Genomic DNA, 20,009 nt, shown 5'->3' with positions numbered 1-20,009 from the left:
CGGTATATCAAAAAAATATTAATTCATAGCGCACTACAGGCGGTGTGGCCCAGTAATGGGACACAAGTTTAAAGTTGTATGATGAACATCTTCTTCTTTAAATCCTGTCTATGTACCTCTGTGTCTGTATGTATAACCTCATTTGGAGATAATGTCAAAAGTCTAAATTTGAGGCCCTCTGTGAATGAGAGGCCTGGGCCAAATGGCCCTCCTGGCCCCCCTGTGATAGGCCCTGCTCTGAGGATCTGGGCCTTACAATCCCTCACCATCCTCCCTGGTTCTTGGTGGCCCTGACTCAAGCAGTGAGCATCCAGCTCTGATCCTGAGAGAAGAACTTCACCTCCATTGGGAGACCCAGTGCAACTCCTACGTCTAAGCAGCACAGGAGACAGTCTCTTCAGTAAATGCATTTACTGGAACAAAAGGCCACCCAGCTGGAGGTTTATTCTTTCCTCCATCCCCAATCTAGCCTGCACAATCCTGAGGACTCCCAAAGATACTCAGCTGCTCCCTTTCCATCTCCAAATCTCCAAAGCTCATTCACTTATCTCAGTCCCCAGACTCTTCTGGCCAGGCTGTTTCCTGCAGGCTGTTTGTTTCCTTCACTGTCATGTTTATTTGCTCTAGACATCTCTTGGGTTTTGGGCATCTCACTGTTGTTGAAATGCCAGCAAAGCGATTCAAGACTATGATAATACTAAAGGTTCGCCTGGTCTCCTCCCACACATAGACATTGTGCATTGTTTGTGCATAGGCTAAAAAAGTAAACTGAATTGCACAATATTATAACAATGTGAATATAGTTAACACAGAAATATCACAGTAAAATCCATCATAGTGATACAAAGCTCTCAGATTCCTGCCTCAGTTTTCTTAATTCTCTTATGCTTCCCTTAAGATTACAGTCAGCATCTTTTCTAGGGCTGCTCTCCAAGACTCTGCCCCACCAGTCCAGGCAGGCATCTTGTCTAAGCCATGGATTCACACCCAGCCTTCTAGAGTCAGCTTCACAGAATAATAGAAAATAAGGGTTGGAAGGGACCTCAGGGGGTCATCTAGTCCAGCCCCCTACTAAAAGCAGGACCGTGCCCAACTAGATCATCCCAGCTAGGGCTTTGTCTACCTGGGTCTTAAAAACCTCCAAGGATGGAGATTCCATAACCTTTCTGGGTAACCTGTTTTAGTGCTTCACTACCCACCTCCTGGGGAAATTTTTCCTAATATCCAACCTAAACTTCCCTTGCTGCAACTTGAGACCATTTGTCCTTGTTCTGTCATCTACCACCCCTGAGAACAGTCTAGTTCCATCCTCTTTGGAACCATCCTCCAGGTAGTTGAAGGCTGCTATTAAATCCTCCCTCAGTCTTTTCTTCTTCAGACTAAATAAGCCCCGTTTCCCCAGCCTCTCCTCAGAAGTCATGTGTCTCAGCCCCCTACCCATTTCCGTTGCCCTCTGCTAGACTCTCTCCAGTTTGTCTACATCCTTTCTGTAGTGGGGGGGCCCAAAACTCCAGATGTGGCCTCACCAGTCCCGAATAGATGGGAAGAATCATTTCCCTTGATCTGCTTGATGCAGCCCAGTATGCTGTTAGCGTTCTTCAGAACAAGGGCGCACTGTTGGCTGAAATCCAGTTTATTGTCCACTATAACACACAAGTCCTTTTCTGCAGAGCTGTTGTACCAGAGCATCATCTAGCCTTAGCTGGTGCTATAGTTAAAAAGTTTCCTTCTCTTTCCAAAACTCTGTTCCTTTGTTCCCTTTCCAATCCCGTTGAGGTTTTAATGCTCACAGTAACACCTGGATTCTCTTTTCCCTTTCTGGGGAAGTTTCATTGCTCCAGTACCTTTCTCAGCATACAAATGTTGTTGAACTGCTTCCTATAAGTTTCCACCATCCAGTGTGTCCAGCCCCGAAGTTTCAAAACACATCAGGCTCAGAAAATATGAGACTAGTCTAAAAATAACTATATTTTCCTTTAAGATTACTCTTGTATTTTGTGATATTCCTTTAATTTCTACACTTCTCAACCTCTTTGGCAACCCTAGTGGTCCCCGACTGCTGTATTGGTCCCTTGGGATAACAGTATAACTCAGAACAATCTCACATGATTTGCACTGCTACCAAATGGAACAGCACCCTGACAACCTTCTAAATGATGGTAAGGGACCAAACTGGCAGGGAGACAGATTGTGATCAATGATGTACAAGATCATCTCTAGGCATATTTCTTTCTGGAGCTGTGTATTGTATGCCCTAGCCAAGTTGCTGGCCCCTTTCAGGTTTTCAGGACCCGTCTCTCTGGGACTTTACTTTTCCATATTAAACTTCCTGGAATTGAACTTCCAATGGGTATACTGAAACAAATCAAGATTTCATTCCACCACACTACACAATGGAGTTTTGATTAATTATCAGTTCAATATCTGCTGGCTCTTCTGGGGCTGGACTCAATGATCTCCCGAGGTCCCTTCCAGCCCTGATGTCCATGAAATCCATGAATTTTCAGCTTGGAGGAAGGTGCTCAGGGTACTCTATGACCTGATATGACTGGCTGTCTCCCATTGCCTATTGGCATTTGAAGATTAAGTGACATCTGTGTCACAGGTTTAAACCTTTCTCTAATTTTCCCATTTTCCCAAACTAGTCAAAAATACCTACCTAGGCTGTTGATAGATGTTACATTTCTTGTGCTATATATTCCATTTTAGCACAAGAAAAAGCAAGTGGCCACATGGTTGTGCCTTTTATTGTTCTAAAAATTGTGAATACTCCACAAAAAAGTTGCTTTTGAAATTAGTAAAATCTTTGTTGCACAATATTTTGCAGTTCCAAATTTAACATGTGCACAGTTACCTAATTCTGGCTATATCATCCATTTAAAAGCATACGTTAGCCTTCATCTGAAAAAGGAAATGAGTAAGCTGCTTCTCTGTGGACTAAAGGCTATGTGATGCTAGTTTGAAAAGTTTGACTGGTCAGTGTTCAAGCAGCTTTAGTATGTTTTAGGGCTGTGTCGAGTCTGGACAGAGCTGTGTACACTGCTAAGAAACTTCCCCTATCCAGTTACCTTGGTTAGTAGTCAGTGCTTTCATATGTTAGGATTTACTTAGGAGTCCTGAGTGACTCTTTGGACTCTATACTGTAATACTATTGCTCTCTCAGTGACTGCATTTCTATCTGAGAAATACAGGAATGAATGAACATGAAACTCTATTAGGTTGGGTCAAAATTGCGGTGCATCATCAGGAAATAGGGGAAGGATGAAATGAAAACGTTTCTTAAGGCAGACAAAATGTTTTTAGAGGTTCCACAGGTTAATCCAGTTAGCTGGCTTTGTGATTACTGGAATCCTTACAATTTAGTTTGACATGTTACAAAGTCTGAAGAAATCTGAATCATGGTCTCTTGTATAGGAGCTGTTTAAAACACAGATCCTACAAATGGTTACACACATGCTTGACTCCATGAAGACAAGTAGCTCCATCTGACTTCACATTTCTAGGACTAGGACATAAGCTGCTAGTTTTGGTTAGCATTTCTGAATAAAAGCAACTCAGTACTTGGCTACAAAAATCTTTATTAGTTACAAGGCTAAAAGCTAGCATGAAAAAAATCAATTAACACCTGGCATTTTCATCTAAATTGAATAATTAAAATATTCTTTGGCATGATGTAACCACTCACTGTCTCAGCAGAGGATTTATTGAATATCTGATAGGGGGTGGTGGCCTTTAAAGACAGCTGTTGAAAAGCACTTAAATTTACTGCCCACTTTTGTAAGATTTTTAAAAAATAATTGTTGTAAGACATGATGCTAAGTTAGCAGTTATAAACCTGTCTTCCATATGAATTAACTAATCAGATTATCACCATGCTTACATAAAGGAGCAAACTCATTTTTCTGGGACAGGTTTTTTTGTTTTGTTTTTAAAAATGTGTGCAGCCCATCAAAAAGAATACTACTGCACTCATTTTTCTAGACTGGAAGGAGACATAACAGATTTGGAAAATGCTTACAAATAGCAAGAAAAAATAAGCGGCATTTTCTGTGCTTTATCAGCTGTGAAATTTAAATGTAATCATCCTCAGAATTCCTTTGGTTTATTTGTATTTTATCAGGGAATTACATTTGCAAACACTGAGTATATTAATCATGACTTCATCAACTCATTCTAGTGACTGTCATTATTAACCTTTGCTAAGTGATATGTTAAACTTGCATGGTTTTCTAGAAGCCAAAGCTATTATACAATTTACAAATGGGTCCCTCTCTTCGGTCAGGTAAAGCTGGCTGTTTCATATCCTGTTTTCTCACCAGTGATGAGGATGAAATTATACAAGTAACAACGTTGTTATTGGTGACCTATTAACATACCAGATAGCTAAAAAGAAAAAAAGATTAAATTGGCAACAAGTTCATTCCAACTTATATTTGTAAACTGTAAAGACATTGGTCAAATAACTTATTAGTGCAAAAGCTTCCAATTTAGAATAAGGGGTTGTCCCGTCCCACCCCCCTCTCGGTGACATGGGCCCTAAATACTCACCATTGTGACATAAACTATATGTCTGTATTATAGGCATGGGCAAGATATGGCCTGTAGGCCGGATCCAGCCCACCAGGCTATTCTATCTAGCCCGCGGGACCGCTCTAAATTTACACAATGTACAGTGGCTGCCTGTCCAAAAGCTGATGAGGTACTGGTGGCAGCAAGCATCGAGAAGCTTGGGTTCTGGCTCTAAGATGCAACCAACCCAACCCCAACCTGACTGTCCCCACCCTGCTGTGACCCCACCCCCCAGAAGCTTCCAGAGACTGGAAGTTTCTGGCTAGCAGAGGTTTCTGCTCTGGTGACCCTGTGGTTGTTTCCAAGAGTTGAAATTCAGGTAAAAACAGGCAGAAGGGAAAACTACTGCTGGTGTGTGTGGGGTCATGTTGTGGAGGTGTGGGTGTGCATGGGGTTATGATGGGGAGGTGTGGGACTATGTGTTGGAGCTGTGGTAGGGTGTGGGATTACGGTGGGGAGGGGTCGGAGTATGTGCAGGGGCTGTGGGATGGTGTGGGTGTGTGTTGGGGCTATGGAGGGAGGTGGGGAGCCAGCCCTGCCTGTCCCATCCCGGCTGTAGCATGCAATTCCCAGCTGCAAAGCCAGGACCCATATGGCATAGCACAGGGCCAGCCCAGTCTGGCCCAGCACAATGCAGGTCAAGCTTTAAAGCTGGGGACTACATGGTGTAGCACAGACCCAGCACAGCCTGGCTCATCCCGGCTGTAGCATGCATTTCCCCACTGCAAAGTTGGGGCCCATGTGGCATAGCATGGAGGGGATGGGCTAGGCTGGCTCCACAACTGCACTGGGCCAGGCCAGGCTGGGACAGCTCTGTGCCGCACTGTGAGGTACCCAGTCTTGCAGCTGGAACTTCATTATGCCAAGCCAGGCTGGGCCAGGCTGGCCCCATTTAATGCCATATGGGTCCTGGCCTTGCAGCCGGGAATTGCACGCTGCCCTGGTCAGTGATCAGCACTTTGGGTTTGCTGCCAGCACTTCCACCGGTGGCAGTTATTGGCTGCTGGGGGAACCCCCTCCCCATCAGTGATCAGCAGCTGGTGCCCCCTAGAGCCAGGAGGCACCAGTTGCCCATGAGTAGTACTGTAGCAAGGAAATTTGGAGCCCAGAGCAAGCCCACAGCAGCCTGCCTTCACCCTGTGCACAGATTTGGGGGGCACATGCCCCCCCAGTGCTTGCCTGGGAGTGCACACAGTGGTGGAAGCTGACCTTCCCCTGTCACCATGCACCCCCAAACAAGCTATCTGTGGCTCTGTCCCATGCCTCACCCTGGCTAGGCAGCACCTTCGCTTTGGTACCTGGGGCATTTGCCCTACTCACACCCACCTTGCTACAGCACTGCTTGCAAGATGTGCCTCATCTACCAGTTGCTACAGTACAATACTTGATGCTTCTCAATAGCATTGGTTAGGATTTTAAAAAATGATTATCAAGTTTGGCAGGTTCTGGTTTGAGTTATAAGTTTAGGCCAGGCTCCAGAATGAGATGCATGGGCAGAAGCTCATCACACCCCTGTAACCCTATGACCCCCAGGGGACACCCGGCAGACCCCAACCCAGACTCCCAGCACAGCTGAGAGGTAGGTGGGGCCCGCGGTGGGTGGGAACAAGACAACTGCAGGAGGCAGCTAAGCCGAGTCAAGGACGGTCATGCCTCCACCTGGCTCCTACTTGGCCCAGCCCCACAGGGAGCCATGCAACTGCAGCCTTGCAAACAGAACATGCAAACAGGCATGCTGTGGGCCTGGTGCATGAGTTAATGTGGGAGTTAGCATGTGAGTTCACTCGGGAGGATGGGCATGAGGCTCTAGTTGGCGAGCCTGAAGAGAAGGGTTGGCACAGCAGTAGACTGGACTATTACCTGTGAAATGGTGGTGATCCCATGCACCCTGAAGATTTTCACACACACCCTTCCCCTCAGTGGGAGCCTCCCCTCTGGTACCACTGAGGCCTCTACCCAGACAGAACCCCTGGCTCTAGGCTGTGGGGGCTGCCTGGCATGACTGCAGGCATCTGGGATAAGGAGCAAGGACACCTTCCCTTGTGGGGTGTGCTCCACATTAGAGTCTCTGGAGTGCCAGACAGGGGAGCTCCAGGCTGTGGTGTAGAGGCTGTGCCATCACGGATGGCAAAGAGGAGATTGATGCCTAGTACCAGAATCTTCACCTGAATAAGGAGGAGGAAAGATCAAGGAAGGCTAGCAGGATGAAGGTATACAAGAGGAGCCTCCATGAAGTCCAGCTGGGGGTTGCTTGGACAAAGGTCATCTCTGGCCCCAAGGTACCCTGCACCAGGGTCACCCCTCCCCACCCCCAGAACTTCACAACAGATACAAACCTCTTGGAACATCAGCAGAGCCAGCAGAGTTGCTGGCTCCAGTACTTGAGGAAGGAAGACCAGCAACCAAACCTAAGAAAAGGTGCAGAGTGATCATTATGGGAGACTCCTTCTTGATGGGAACAAAGGGACCAATCTGCCACCCTTAGCCCATGAGGTCTGCTGCCTCCCAGGGGCATGTAGCTGGGATGTAGCTGAGAGGATCCCCAAACTTGTCCAGCCCTCCAACCACTACCCCATGCACCTCATCCATGTAGGTATAAATAACACAGCTTGGAGCAATCCCAGCTACATGAGTGACTACAGGGCTCTGGGGGCTGGGATCACAGGGTTGGGGGCACAGGCAAGGTTCCCTCTAAGGTGTGTGCATGCACGGCCGCACACAACTAAAAGTGTGGCCGCGCACAGCCTTTTCAAGGCTGTGCACCAGGAGATGAGCTGAAGTTCAGCTCCTAAGCAAGGTGGGGGCAGGAGCCTGGCGTGGGCTGTGCTGGCTCCAGGGAAGTGCTCCACTCCCCTGCATCAGGGCCGGGGAGTGGAGCCTTTCCCCAGAGCCGGCGGAGCCTGCACCAGCCCCCTCCCCTAGCCTCCATCCGTGCCTTGCCACACCCTGGGGAGGAGCTGCTGCCTGCCCCAAGTGAGGCTCTGCCAGCTCCGGGACACTCCTCTGCTCCCCTGCATGGCCTCGGAGAGCGAGGAAGCATGTGGCATCAGGGCCAGAGAGCAGAGCAGTGTCCTGGGGCTGGCGGAGCCTCACTGGAGCAGGCAGTGGCTCCTCTCCAAGGTGAGGCAAGGCAGGGATGGAGGCTGGGGCGGGGGGCTGAGGCAGGCTCTGCCAGCTGGGAAGTGCTCCACTCCCCGGCCCTGATGTGGGGGAGCGGAGCACTTTCCCAGAGCCGGCAGAGCCCACGGCAACAACTGGCTCCAGCCCCTGGCCCCCAGCCTCCAGCCCCCAGCTCCAGCCTCTGACCCCTGGCCCCAGCTTCTGGCCTCCAGCATCTCAGCTCCAGCCTCCAGCCCCCAGCCCCCAGCCCAGCCTCTCAGCTCCATCCTCTGGCCCCAGCCCCCAGCTCCAGCCTCCGGCCCCTGGCCCCAGCCTCCAGCCCCCAGTCTCTTGGCTCCAGCCTCTGGCCCCCAGCCTCCAGCTCCTGGCCTCCAGGCCCCAGCCCCCTTCAGTAAGTGTCCCACACTAGACTGAGGCGGCACACTCACAGACCAAGGTGGTGCACTCACGGTCTGAGGTAGCGCGCTCACGGACCAAGGCAGTGCACTCATGGACCACTACTCCTTAGAGGGAACACTGGGCATAGGTGGTTTTCTCTTTGATCTTCCTTACTAGATGACATTGGCACCCAAGAAGGGTAACTGGAAACCCTCTGGGTTAGACTATGAAGAGAACATGGCAAAGGGGACATTACTATGGGAGTCTATTACAGACCTCCTAACCAGGAGGAGGAGCTTGACCACGAATTCTCTAGGGAACTAACAGAGGCCACATGCTCTCAGTGCATGGTTGATTTCAACCACCCTGACATCTCATGGGAAGAGCATTCAGCTAAATCTGATCTGTCACACAGGTTCCTCACCTGCATTGATGAGCTCTATCTGACTCAAGAAGTCCATGGGCTGACAACAGGTGAACCACTGCTAGAACTGGTTCTGGCTAAAGAGGATGATTTAGTGAGTGACCTAAGGATTGAAGGGAAGTTTGGTGACAGTGATCATGAATTGATCGCTTTCTCTATATATTCCAAAGCTGGCAAATCAGTCAGCAATGCAGAAATCCTTGACTTTAGGAAAGCTGATTTTCATAATCTCAGGAGGTTTTTTGTCAAGGCCCTGAAGAATCATGACAGGGAAGGGAGTCCAAGATGAGTGGTTGCTCCTTAAGGACGTGATCCTAAAAGCACAAGGGAAGTCTGTTACAGCCCACAGGAAAAGTAGTAAAAGGGTTGGGAGACCCCCTTGACTTAATAGAAAACTTCCTGAATCTTAAAAGAGAAGCTTATCAGGGTTGGAAGATGGGAAATAATTCTAAGGAGGACTACACATCACTGGCCTGCACCAATGGGAGTGGACCAGAAAAGCCAAGGCTGAAACCAAGCTCCAACTGGCTACAGTAATCAAGGAGGGGCAACAAAAAGTCCTTCTTCAGATATCTGGGAAGTCAAAAGAAAAACAAGGGCAACATCAGACCCCTGCTAAACCCAATGGAGCAGCTGACATATGACACCCAGGAAAAAGCTAATCTCCTTATTGATTACTTTGTGTCAGTTTTTCACCAGCCCAAGGGGAATCACCCTGCCTGACAGGAAACAGGATTATGAGGGTATGGGTGACCACATGCCTACATTTGGTGAAGACCTTGTGAGGGAACACCTTGAGAGGCTGGACATCCATAAGTCAGTAGGCCGTGGTGAAATGCACCCAAAAGTACTAAAAGAGTTGGTTGACATCATAGTGTAACCAATGGCAAGTATATTTAAGAACTTGTGGCACTCAGGAGAGGTTCCTTAAGATTGGAAGAGGGCCAATGTGGTGCCTATCTTCACAAAAGGAAGGAAGGAAGATCCAGGGAACTACAGGCAATCATTTTGACCTCAGTGCCTGGAAAGATCATGGTAAAAAATTATTAAAGAATCCATCAACAATAGGCTAACGGAAGGTATCATCCTGAGAGAGAACTAACACAGCTTCATTATGGGGAGGTCATGCCTGACCAACCTCATCTTCTTCTATGACCAGATGACATGTCAGCTGGACAGGGGAGGAGAGGCTGATGTCATTTACTTGGATTTCAAAAAAAGCCTTTGTTTTGTTCTCCCATGATGTCCTGATGACAAAATTGGGGAACCGTGGCCTCAACAACCTTACGGTCTGATGTCTAGGGAACTGGCTCTGTGGTCAGACCCAGAGAGTAATAGTTGATGGAACCAAGTCAACATGGTGCATGGTGACCAGTGACATCACTCAGGGTTTGGTACTCAGACCAGTACTCTTTAACATATTCATAAACTACCTAGATTCGGGTGTCAGAAGCAGACTGACTAAGTTTGCAGATGACACCCAATTATGGGGAAGTGCAGTCACACTAGAGGATAGGCTAGAGATTCAGTCCGACTTGGACAGGCTCACAAAGTGGATGGATCAAAACCCGATGACTTTCAACATAGAGCAATGCAAGGTGCTCTACCTCAGGAGAAAGAACCCACATCATACCTATAGGTTTGGCAGTGCTACACTAGCACTATGACCGAAAGAGATTTCGGGGTCGTGATTGACCACCAGATGAATATGAGCCACCAATGCAATACCACAGCTGGCAAAGCAAATAAAACTCTGGCTTGCATCTACTGATGCATCTCAAGCAAGACCCAGGATGTCATCCTCCCACTTTATTTGGCTTTGGTGAGGCCACAGCTGGAGTACTGCATCCAGTTCTGGGCTCCACACATTAGGAATGACGTAGAGAAGCATGAGAGAGTCCAGAGGAGAGCCACGCATGATAAGAAGTCAGGAGACCCGGCCTTATGAGGAGATGCTGAGAGGCATGGGACTCTTCCTACCAAGTATATCAGGGGTGGGAGAACGTCTTTTCACTGGGGCGTCCCAAAGGAAGACAAGATCCAACAATCACAAACTGCTGGAAAACCATTTTAGACTGGACATTAGGAAAAACTTCTTTACCGTCCAAGTCTCCAGAGTCCAGAATAGACTCTCCAGAGTCCGGAATAGACTCCCCCCCCAGAAGTGGTGCAAATACCTACTCTGGACACATTCAAGAAGCGTTTGGATGATTAACTTGCTGGAGTTATCTGATGCCAGCTGACCACCTGCCCTTTGGGCCGGGGGCTGGACCTGATCTCCAGCCCTGATGTCTATGAAATCTATGAAACCAAAGAGGTCCTGATTTTTGAGGGAATGGGTTTTCAGCACTTTCTGACCAATCAGGCCACTTAAAGAAGTCTCAATCTGGGCCTCCAGAAACTGAGGCACCTCAGATCACTAGTCACTTCTGAAAATCTTGGGTCAATTTTAGCCTTGAATCTGTTCCCACTGCAATGAACAGAAATAGGTCCATTGCTTTAGTGGCATGAAATCATGTTTTTATCTCCCTTGACTTTCATTTGGAGATGTGGGTGCTCAGCTTGTTTGAAAATCACGTCTTCTGGATCAGGATAGATTAGGGCCTGATTATTAGGGCCATATAAGTCTTACTCACACTGAGTGAACAGCACTCGATGAAAACTCTTGAAGCCAATGGGATTCAGAATCAAGGTTGTTGTGGTATCCCTGACATCACCAGGATTATTTACGAAGCTCTTGTGTTTTTCTTGCATGCCTTGCATCAAAATGCAGCACAGATTCAATACTGTTGAAAAAGGGAGATTAGAAAAGATCACAGCTTGAGATGCCACAACTACATGTAAAGGAAGGGCACAGCTACTACTGCTACAATCATACCCATAGGGTGTAATTGTTATTTTTATGGCCCTAGCAGATTCTTTTTTAAAATTAACTCCTATTTACAGTGGAGTAGTATAACATGGCAGGGTTTATTGGAGTTGGGATCTTAGATTACCGGCCATATATTAGAACACCATATAAAAGGTCCTACTTTGTACAGAATTTCTCTACACATTGATTCACCTAATCGTTGACATTATGCATATGCCGTATAACCCTTAAAATACTAATGGATTATTCTTACTGAGGTTATTTATATCACCCTAAAAATATAGTAATGTACAAAAGGTGGAATGGGAAAGACATGCTTTACAGTTTTCCCTTCTACTAATTGCTTCCTTGTAAAATGAAGGTGCTGGCAGGTCTAGTCAAATACCTTTTATACAGTGGTTTATTAAGGGACTGTGAGTGATTCGGCATATTTCCTTTATGCGTATATAAGGTAGAGCATTTAAAACAATTTCAGACATTATCAACTTTTTTATTGATGTCTTTGTCTTTCTCTTCAAAATCTTGGAAGGGACAAGTCTGGCTTGGCTCTTTGTTTTAGTCACCTGCACCTTCTTTGTACTCTGTCATTTAGACAAGGGCTAGGACTTTCTATGTAGCTTAAAACAATGCACCTTAATGTTTAACTGGTGAAAGGTATTGGTGTGATCAGCATCATCACTTGGAAATGATTAATCCTCTCTTGCACTGTTGCAAGTGGAACAAAATTGCTACTTCTCTAGTAAATTTAATTTTCTTTCACCTTATCATCAAAACCTGCTTGTGGGTCACTAGGCAGCAATCACAGGATTATACTCAACAGAGATCCAAACAGAGAGACAGAGGATAGGAATGTAGGAAATCATTGATTAATTTTGTTAGGATACTGACTGAATCATCAGCTTTTTGGTTTAGAGTATCTTTTGCAGTAATAAAAGTGAGCAAACAGTTGAGTTCTATGTGTAAGGAAGGACAGGTCAATACTCTAATTTACTTATTACTCTACCCTGTCTCTGGTTCTACTTTGAGCACCAAATGTTTCAGAGGAGAGGGGATGAGCCCCACTAATACTCTTGAAGAACATGTAATACTTCCTGATGAGGGAAAGGTCCTCCTGATCGCCACATGCCCAGTTTATTCTCTTGAGAATTTCTCCTAATTCTGTGGAGAAAGGGAAAAAGGAGTTTTTTGGCCTCTTCCAAAACCATATTGCCGTGTGAAGTGCAGGGGAGAAGGGAGTTCTATAGAAAAACTGTAAGAAGAGTTAACTTTCATGTGGGCCTCAAACAGTTTTCATGTTACTTCATTTATCTAAACCCTGTATTGTGTTATTGATTTAAAAAATAACAGATTGGTGGTCATTCCAACTTCTGTCTGCATTCCTTTCATTGAACTGGGATAGACCAAGGGAGAGCTGACTGCAGGAAAAATATGGTGGTACTTCTCTCAAGCCTTACCCACCTTAAAGTTCCACCAATACTCTAGAGTAGCTGAATGTTTCTGCTAATGTGATGAGCAGCAGAATAATTAATGAAGTTGAAATGCATACTGTCATTGTGTTTCAGGCTTACACTTCCCTATTCAATTGACTGGATTGTATGGATTAAATGGAACTATGGTTTCTGCAGCAGACTGAAAGACAATATTGCATTAGGTTGTATCATCAGGCTTTTCTTAATCACCATAAAGGTTTTAAATGGAAGCTTAAATTTGGTAGATACTGTTGGAGCCCCTAAAAATCATAGGCCCAAATGCATCCCAGAGTGGGAATTTGGTTGCCTGACCTTATAGGCTACAATGCAGATTTCTCTGTAGACAGGAATTACTTTACTGCTAAGAATAAAGTGAAAAGCTCATTTCCTTCATCCCTTCTTTCCAGTTCTTTTTTTTCTTTCTTTCTTTCTTTCAGATAATTGCTTTTAAGAACTGTTGAACACGGGAGAAAAAGTTTCAGGTTATGACCTAATTTGGCAACATGCAGAATACATCATGTAGCAAGATACAACCCATTGCTTTTCCTCATTATAAATGTCTTTTTAGATAAGTAGCAGAACAGACATCCCCAGCAGAAGGCATTGTATATAGACTGCTGAAAAAACTTTAGTTCAGGGTGAGCCCCATGGGCCAGATGAGAGGCATGAGACCTGTCTGTGGACTATAAGAGAGGCACAAATCAGCCCCACATACCAGATCCAAGTCTCAGGGCTTGTCTGATGTGTGTCTTGGATTGTCATCATATGCTGCTTGCAGCATTTGTGCTGGCTGTAGCCCTGCATGCACTCACCCTGACCCTGTGTGGCATGTGGCGCTGCTCTGCAGCATGTGTTACATGTGGTACTGGTTTGGGGAGCATGCTACATGCTGCACCATTTTGGGCACTGAGCTAAACAGCACATGCTGCTGGTTTGGGGCAGGTGCTGCATATGGCGCCCGTGCTAGACCAGCCCTGCACGCTGGATCCAGCACATGGGACCTGATATACACTGGTCCTGATTCCAGTATACAGGAATGGTCTGACACAGATGCCACATGCAGCAAATGCCTGAGCTCAGTTCCACAGGCTGCATGCAGCACATGCTGGCTTCAGCCTGGTGTGGCACAAGGTGCATGGTGCCAGTCCACACTGATGCAAGAGCCAGTGCACAGGGTTGGTCCAGTGCATATGCTGCACACCCCAAACTAGCTGACTGAAGGTCATACCACTCTGCATCTTCTGAGAAATCATAGAATCATAGAAAATTAGGGATGGAAGGGACCTCAGGAAGTCATCTAGTCCAACCCCCTGCTCAAAGCAGGACCATTTCCAACTACCACACCCCAGTCCAGGCTTTGTCTGCCCAGGTCTTAAAAAACCTGTAAGGATGGAGATTCCACAGTCTCTCTGGGTAGCTTGTTGCAGTGCTTTTCTATGCTCTTTGGCATGCCAGTAGGGGGTGGTCCTGCATTGAGCCACCCACCACACTGTGCCTGACCACTTTCCAGGCTCCAACTACCTCCCTGGGGGTCCCTCACATCTGGCTAACCCCCTTCCTGGAACACACCCATAAGCCTCGGGGTAGTGATGCCATCACCCAGGGTCTGGACTGGTCTTGGCTCTATGCCCCCTGGGAAACACAGATCTAGTAGTCCTTGAGGGTACTAGACCCACTGCAAAAACTTAGGGTGCTTCCCTCAGTCTGAAGCACAAATAGTGGTTGCCCTTAGTCAGCTGAACCAAGGGGACCCCAAGGCATAATCTTGACCTCTCCCAGTAAGTCGCCCATGCTAAGTACAGAGAAGAACATTATTGGTTACAAGGAGTAGGTTTGGAATAGGGTACAGGGTAGAGCAATATCAGATAAATCCCTTAGAGCAAACAGTGGCATGGTAGCCTTTGATTATGCATCTGTATTACTGCAAGCTATATATTTTGTTAGATCTCTAGTACCTTACACACAAGTATCATCCAGAGGCAGGTGGAGATTTTCTCTGGAGGCAAGCAGTTCATTGACCATGAGTTTCAAGACAGAGAGCTATTTTCAGATGGTCCAGCTTCTCTAAGAGTTCTCATCATGGCTGCTACCCCACCTCCTGGGCAGTCTTTAACTTATATAGACTGTATGACCTTATTTACCTGACCCATGAAGGCCAGGCAACCTGTTGTTGGCTGCCAGTCAACCAATTTGCAATGCATCACTGGTTACTGGGTAGACTGGCAGGGTCTTTAGCTCCCTCCCAGTTGCTTAGAACAATAGGTTCCCCCACCCAGGTGTGTGAGGCCAGTCATGTAGGCAGAGGGAGCAGGTTTTCCCCTCCCTTAGGAACGTATCCAGCTCAGGTTACAACTCAGGCTTACCTGAAGCTGATGGGGCCAGGAGTGTCTTCCCTCTGCAGTGACTATAGTAACCAAATTGTCAGACTGATCATCAGCCTGATAGCAGAGTTTGGGGAGAGACAGTGATGGCATTCTGCCACACCCTCCTCATGAGAAAGTTTTTCCTTTCTTGATCATAAAAGGAGTAGAGTTGGTAGGGTTCTTTATATTTTGATTGAGAGACCTCCAATGTAATTTGAGAAAATAACAGGAAGTGATTGAGGCTATTCATATGGTGGTATTCTTATTTTGAATCAGTATTAAAACTGATGCCATCTTTTGGATAAAATGTGGAACTGAGATTGAGATGACTAGGGCCATTCACAATCCTGCTGCACTTTCACAAGGAGTCTTAGCATTTGTGTCTTGGACAAATTCCAGTTTAAGGAGTTGTAATCTGTGTTCCTAAAATTCCTTCTGATGTTTCAACTGGATATATAATTTTTTATTCCTGTCCAAAATAGTTGCCTTTGCAAGTCATTGAAGAATTGGCTGTCTTGTGGTGGACTGCTTTCTGTGAGTGGGAAAATGAGTCATACTTAGATCTTGATCTACCATTCTACCATCCTATACCCTCCCCTCTTACACAGGTATTTTGTAGTGAGAATGTACAGCACCTTTAATGGTTTGAGTGACTGGAGGTATTACAGTGGACAAAACGGGTGGGGAAGAGTAGCCCCGGTGGGTGGAACTCTATTGTCCTCAGTATATCTCAAGGACTCAGCATCCTACATAATGCTTTCAGAACCTTGGAGGACACGACTCAAAAACAAAAACAAACAACAGCAACAAAAACTAGAGAACATTGGCTGAATCTGAATTTGCAGTGCAACTCTCCTTAGTTTGTGCAGTATCCAAAATATCAGTCCAGGCTTGAACTTTATGGCTTCATCCCTTCTATATGAATTATTAGACTCTGTGAAATTCTCATCTGAGACCAGAGTTAGTACATGGACTTAAACAGTGTATAGACAATGTGCTGATCCGCTCAGGAATGAATTTTTGCTTTGGGTGAAAAAACATCTTAGTATATTAAAAGTTTCATTATGTTAGTATATTAAAAGTTTCATTATCTAAGATAAATAGTCCTCAAGAGTGGCTAATTAAGACTTGCAATGACCCAGTGAACTACCTGAAGTTTTGCTTGCTTAGTCATTATCAGTGATGTTAGGAAGATCTTGAGAATGCCACCCCCTTTCTTATTTAGAGTTTTCTAACCAGCCGATAGAATGGTGTGTTACACTGTCTGCTTTTTCATTTCCATTGAGCAAATGGAAAGTTTGCCTTTTCATTGTAGACCTCACATGAGATTTTCAGGGAGAGCTGCATGATTTAGCAACAAGGCTCTTGATTTCAAAAGGAGTTAAACTGCATATCAACTTACAAAATTTTAGCCGTAATTCTTAAACATGAAAGCTAGCATCTATGAGGAAGGTGAACTCAGTATCATGCTCTGTAATGCCATGCCTTGCTCTTAATGAAGGTTATAAAAGGGAGTCTGCTTGTAGGCTCTGTGTGAGCCTGAGCCCATGTTGATCCCCACTGGGCCTCTCCTAGGTTCACTCAGTCACAGTCTTGCATCCCAGGCTAGCAGGCCATCTCAGTCTGTCTGTACCTAGACTGGGCACCTGTTACCTTAAGGACTTCTTCCATGGTGGCTCCAAAGCTTCTCTATACCATGCCCCAAGCCTCACAGGTGTTCTTTCTCTGTGCTGTTGCCTAGTTATCCACTCAGCCCCCCTGGCCCTTTGGATCTCCCTGGTTCCCTACACAGTCCCTTCCTGGACTCTTGGACCTCTGGTCCTGCATGCAGCACCTTCTCCAGGCTCCTGGACCCCTGGTCTGACTCATCACTCTTCTCTGGGCTCAGGGACCCTCTGGTCTAGCTTAGCCCTACCCTAGAAACCAGGACCCCCTGTGGGCTCAAAATAAAACAAAGGCCACTTGCCTATAAAACTCAGTCCTTCTGTGCTCAGGAGACTTGCCTCTGCTCCCAGGCCTGCTGAGTTGTTTGTATAAGTTCCAGTTCCTTCAGAAGCCCTCCTGCCCAGAGTTCCTCACCTTGTGGCTGCCAGGTCCTATACAGGTGCAGGGAGGCTGCTCTGACACGATGCAATTACAGTGCATCAGAGCAGACTCGATTAATTGAGTCTCCTGGAGTGTGGTAATGCTCCAGCAGACTCTAGCATCATGTGTATTACAGCATCCCCACGCTGAAAAATGGCTTTAGTTTAAAGCACCCTGCCACCATTTTCAGCACAGGGATGCTGATGCATGTAATACTCTGAGTGCTTTTAATTAGCATGGCTCTCAGAGCTGCATTAATTAAAGCATACAAACTCCGCCCCCCGCACGTCTATATATGCCCTGCCTTACTGGCTCAGGCTCTGGGCTTAGCCAGCTCCAGCCTGAGCCATCTTCTGGTTAGGTGGGTCTCTCATTAGCCCCCTGCACCACCTGCAAGCAGCCTTGCAGGCTGCTAGCTCCCTTAAAGGACCAGGCACACTTTAGTGCACTGCTACACGCACCAGACCCATCTAGGGACCTTCTTTAGTCTTGGAACCATGTCCTACTTTCTCATATAAGTTGTTGACTAACAAACTGTATACAAATGAGAAAGGGAAAGTATGTAAAAATGTAGTCCCATTCGTAAATGAGGAAGCAAAAACTTGTCTTTTTTAATTAGTTGTATTAAACTGTAGCTTTAAATATTTTGATCCCCCTTGGTCTACTTTACAGTGTAGGATTCTATAAGGTTATAACTTTGCCCATGATATTTCTGAATTTTGCAGCACTGTAACCCATAGATGCTGTTTGTAGAGCAAACTCACTTCTTTTCTGCCTAAGAAGTCATGAATAGTCTCATGTGGCTAATACTTATAGAGTAAAGTGTTTTTTCAACCACTGAAGTTGATGGAGGAGTAGTGCATAAGACCTTTCAGAAAAAAGTCCTGAAAAATAATAAACTATATGAAGGTTGATAGGAGGTGGTGGTGGGGGGAGAGACAGAAATAGTGTGTGGCTCACATCCAAGAGAAGAAGAGTGGCGTTATTTTGTAATGCACAGATAGTTCAAAATAAATAACATATTCAGTACATTTCACCTCATTTTCTTTAAGCAAACTGCATACTAGCAGATAATGATTTTCTCTAAGTTACTCATAAACTCCATTTTCCCCACAAAATACTTTTTCTGAAGAACTACAGGTCTTAGTTCACTGCAAGTATTCCATAGTCACACATCTGAGTTGTGTTTAAGCAGTTTTTATTGGACCCAAGTTATGTTTTTGCATGACTGGACAAGCATAACTCTTAAGAGTATATGGTATAAATGTTCATGTTTGCACATTAGTTTAATTTTTGAATACAAAGATAGCTTGTGAGTCTTTAGATGAGTCAGTATGGGCTAGGATGAACAGGCATGGAGTATTTTCCACCAGAACTCTGGCATTGCTCAAGAAAACAGTGGGGATTTATATCTGTTGACATTAATTAGTTAAAAACTCCAGGCTGTCAACTTTTATGTATTTTTGTGATTCATCTGATAAAGCTTCTTTCCAAAGGGTCATAGTAAGCTATTAGATTTAAAAGATAAAGTTTAGCAAAACAAAGGAAGTGATTCTATAAAAATTACTTTAACACATTACCTTGCAGAAAAAACAGTAACATCCTACCTCAGATAAACATGTCAAAAAGATTCATCATGAAATACAGTAATATAATGAAATTTACAGAAGCAGAGGGCTATGGATGAACTGGTGATTAAGCCTAATTCTTCAAGAAAATATGATATAGGTTATGACATATATGTTTCTTACACCGCACTATTAGTTATTACTGTGACCTCACTGAGGTTAATTAAGATTTAATTTTGATACCATCAGTTCTTTGCTTTTACTTAGAGATCAGAAAATTACCAGTTGAAACCTATGAGTATTTTTGAAATGACAACAGGACTTTTGGTAGAACTCTCAAATTCTGGTAACTGGCCATTATCTTAGATCCAGCTTTATTTTCAATCAAAATACTAGCTCAGTAGACAGGATACTCAAGCAACAGCTCAAGCTTTTGACATCTCTAGCATATTTTGTTACAAGGCCCAATTCTTGATATTTACATTGCATACTAGGGTCCTAATCCTACAAGATGAAGGTCTGTAAGCTTCTAGTGCATTACCACCATGGATCTGAAGAATGCTTGTACACAGTGAACTGCAGGACAGTCTTGGAGAATGTACTGGTATTTTTCATGGTTTATTTAAAAATGTGATTTCAGCATCTCCACCCCAAACCTAATCGCTTTTATACGTGCTCCAGGGTGAGTGGGGTGCAGGGAGCACTTTAATTATGGCAGCTCTTGCTCTAATTAAAGACCCTGCAGCATCTTGTGTATTCAGTATCCTGCACTTCAAAATGGCTGTGGGGACACTTTAACTACAGTTTGTTCAATTTTGAAGCACTTGGATGCTGAATACACATGACACCAAGGCTGCTGGAGCATGTTAATTGGCATGTTCCAGTAGACTGAATTAATCAAGTCTGCTCTGACACATTCTACTTAAAATGCATCAGAGCAGGTGTCAGGCACATGTATAGGTGCCTAACACACTTAAGTATGACCCTCACAGAACATGTAGTCCGGGAGTGTTAAACATATGGCCTGTGAGCAGGATCTGGCTCACAGAGGTGTCATGTGGTGGGCTTGGCCACTGACCTGTGCAGGCTATATTTGGTCCATGGGGCTCATTTTCACGGCTGCCCGAACCCCTGTAGTAATAGTGTTTATCCCCACTAATT

General features: G+C 45.4%; 1 long non-coding RNA gene across 2 annotated transcripts in view; it reads right to left on the bottom strand.

Moving 5' to 3' along the window:
- Window positions 1-20,009, bottom strand: part of LOC149859644 (uncharacterized) — a 108,835-nt gene that overhangs the window by 21,065 nt on the left and 67,761 nt on the right. Inside the window, exon 4 of one of the 2 annotated variants that reach the window (XR_016443491.1) lies at window positions 11,169-11,277. The exons of the other annotated variant lie outside the window; for it this stretch is intronic. This is a non-coding gene — a long non-coding RNA (uncharacterized LOC149859644). Of the gene's footprint in view, window positions 1-11,168; window positions 11,278-20,009 lie in introns of those variants that run through there. 2 annotated transcript variants of the gene reach the window in all.

The sequence above is a fragment of the Crocodylus siamensis genome, chromosome 7 (assembly GCF_052110815.1).
Source record: "Crocodylus siamensis isolate JL-2025a chromosome 7, ASM5211081v1, whole genome shotgun sequence".
Lineage (NCBI taxonomy): Eukaryota > Metazoa > Chordata > Crocodylia > Crocodylidae > Crocodylus > Crocodylus siamensis.
This window is presented reverse-complemented; position numbering and strand designations above follow the sequence as displayed.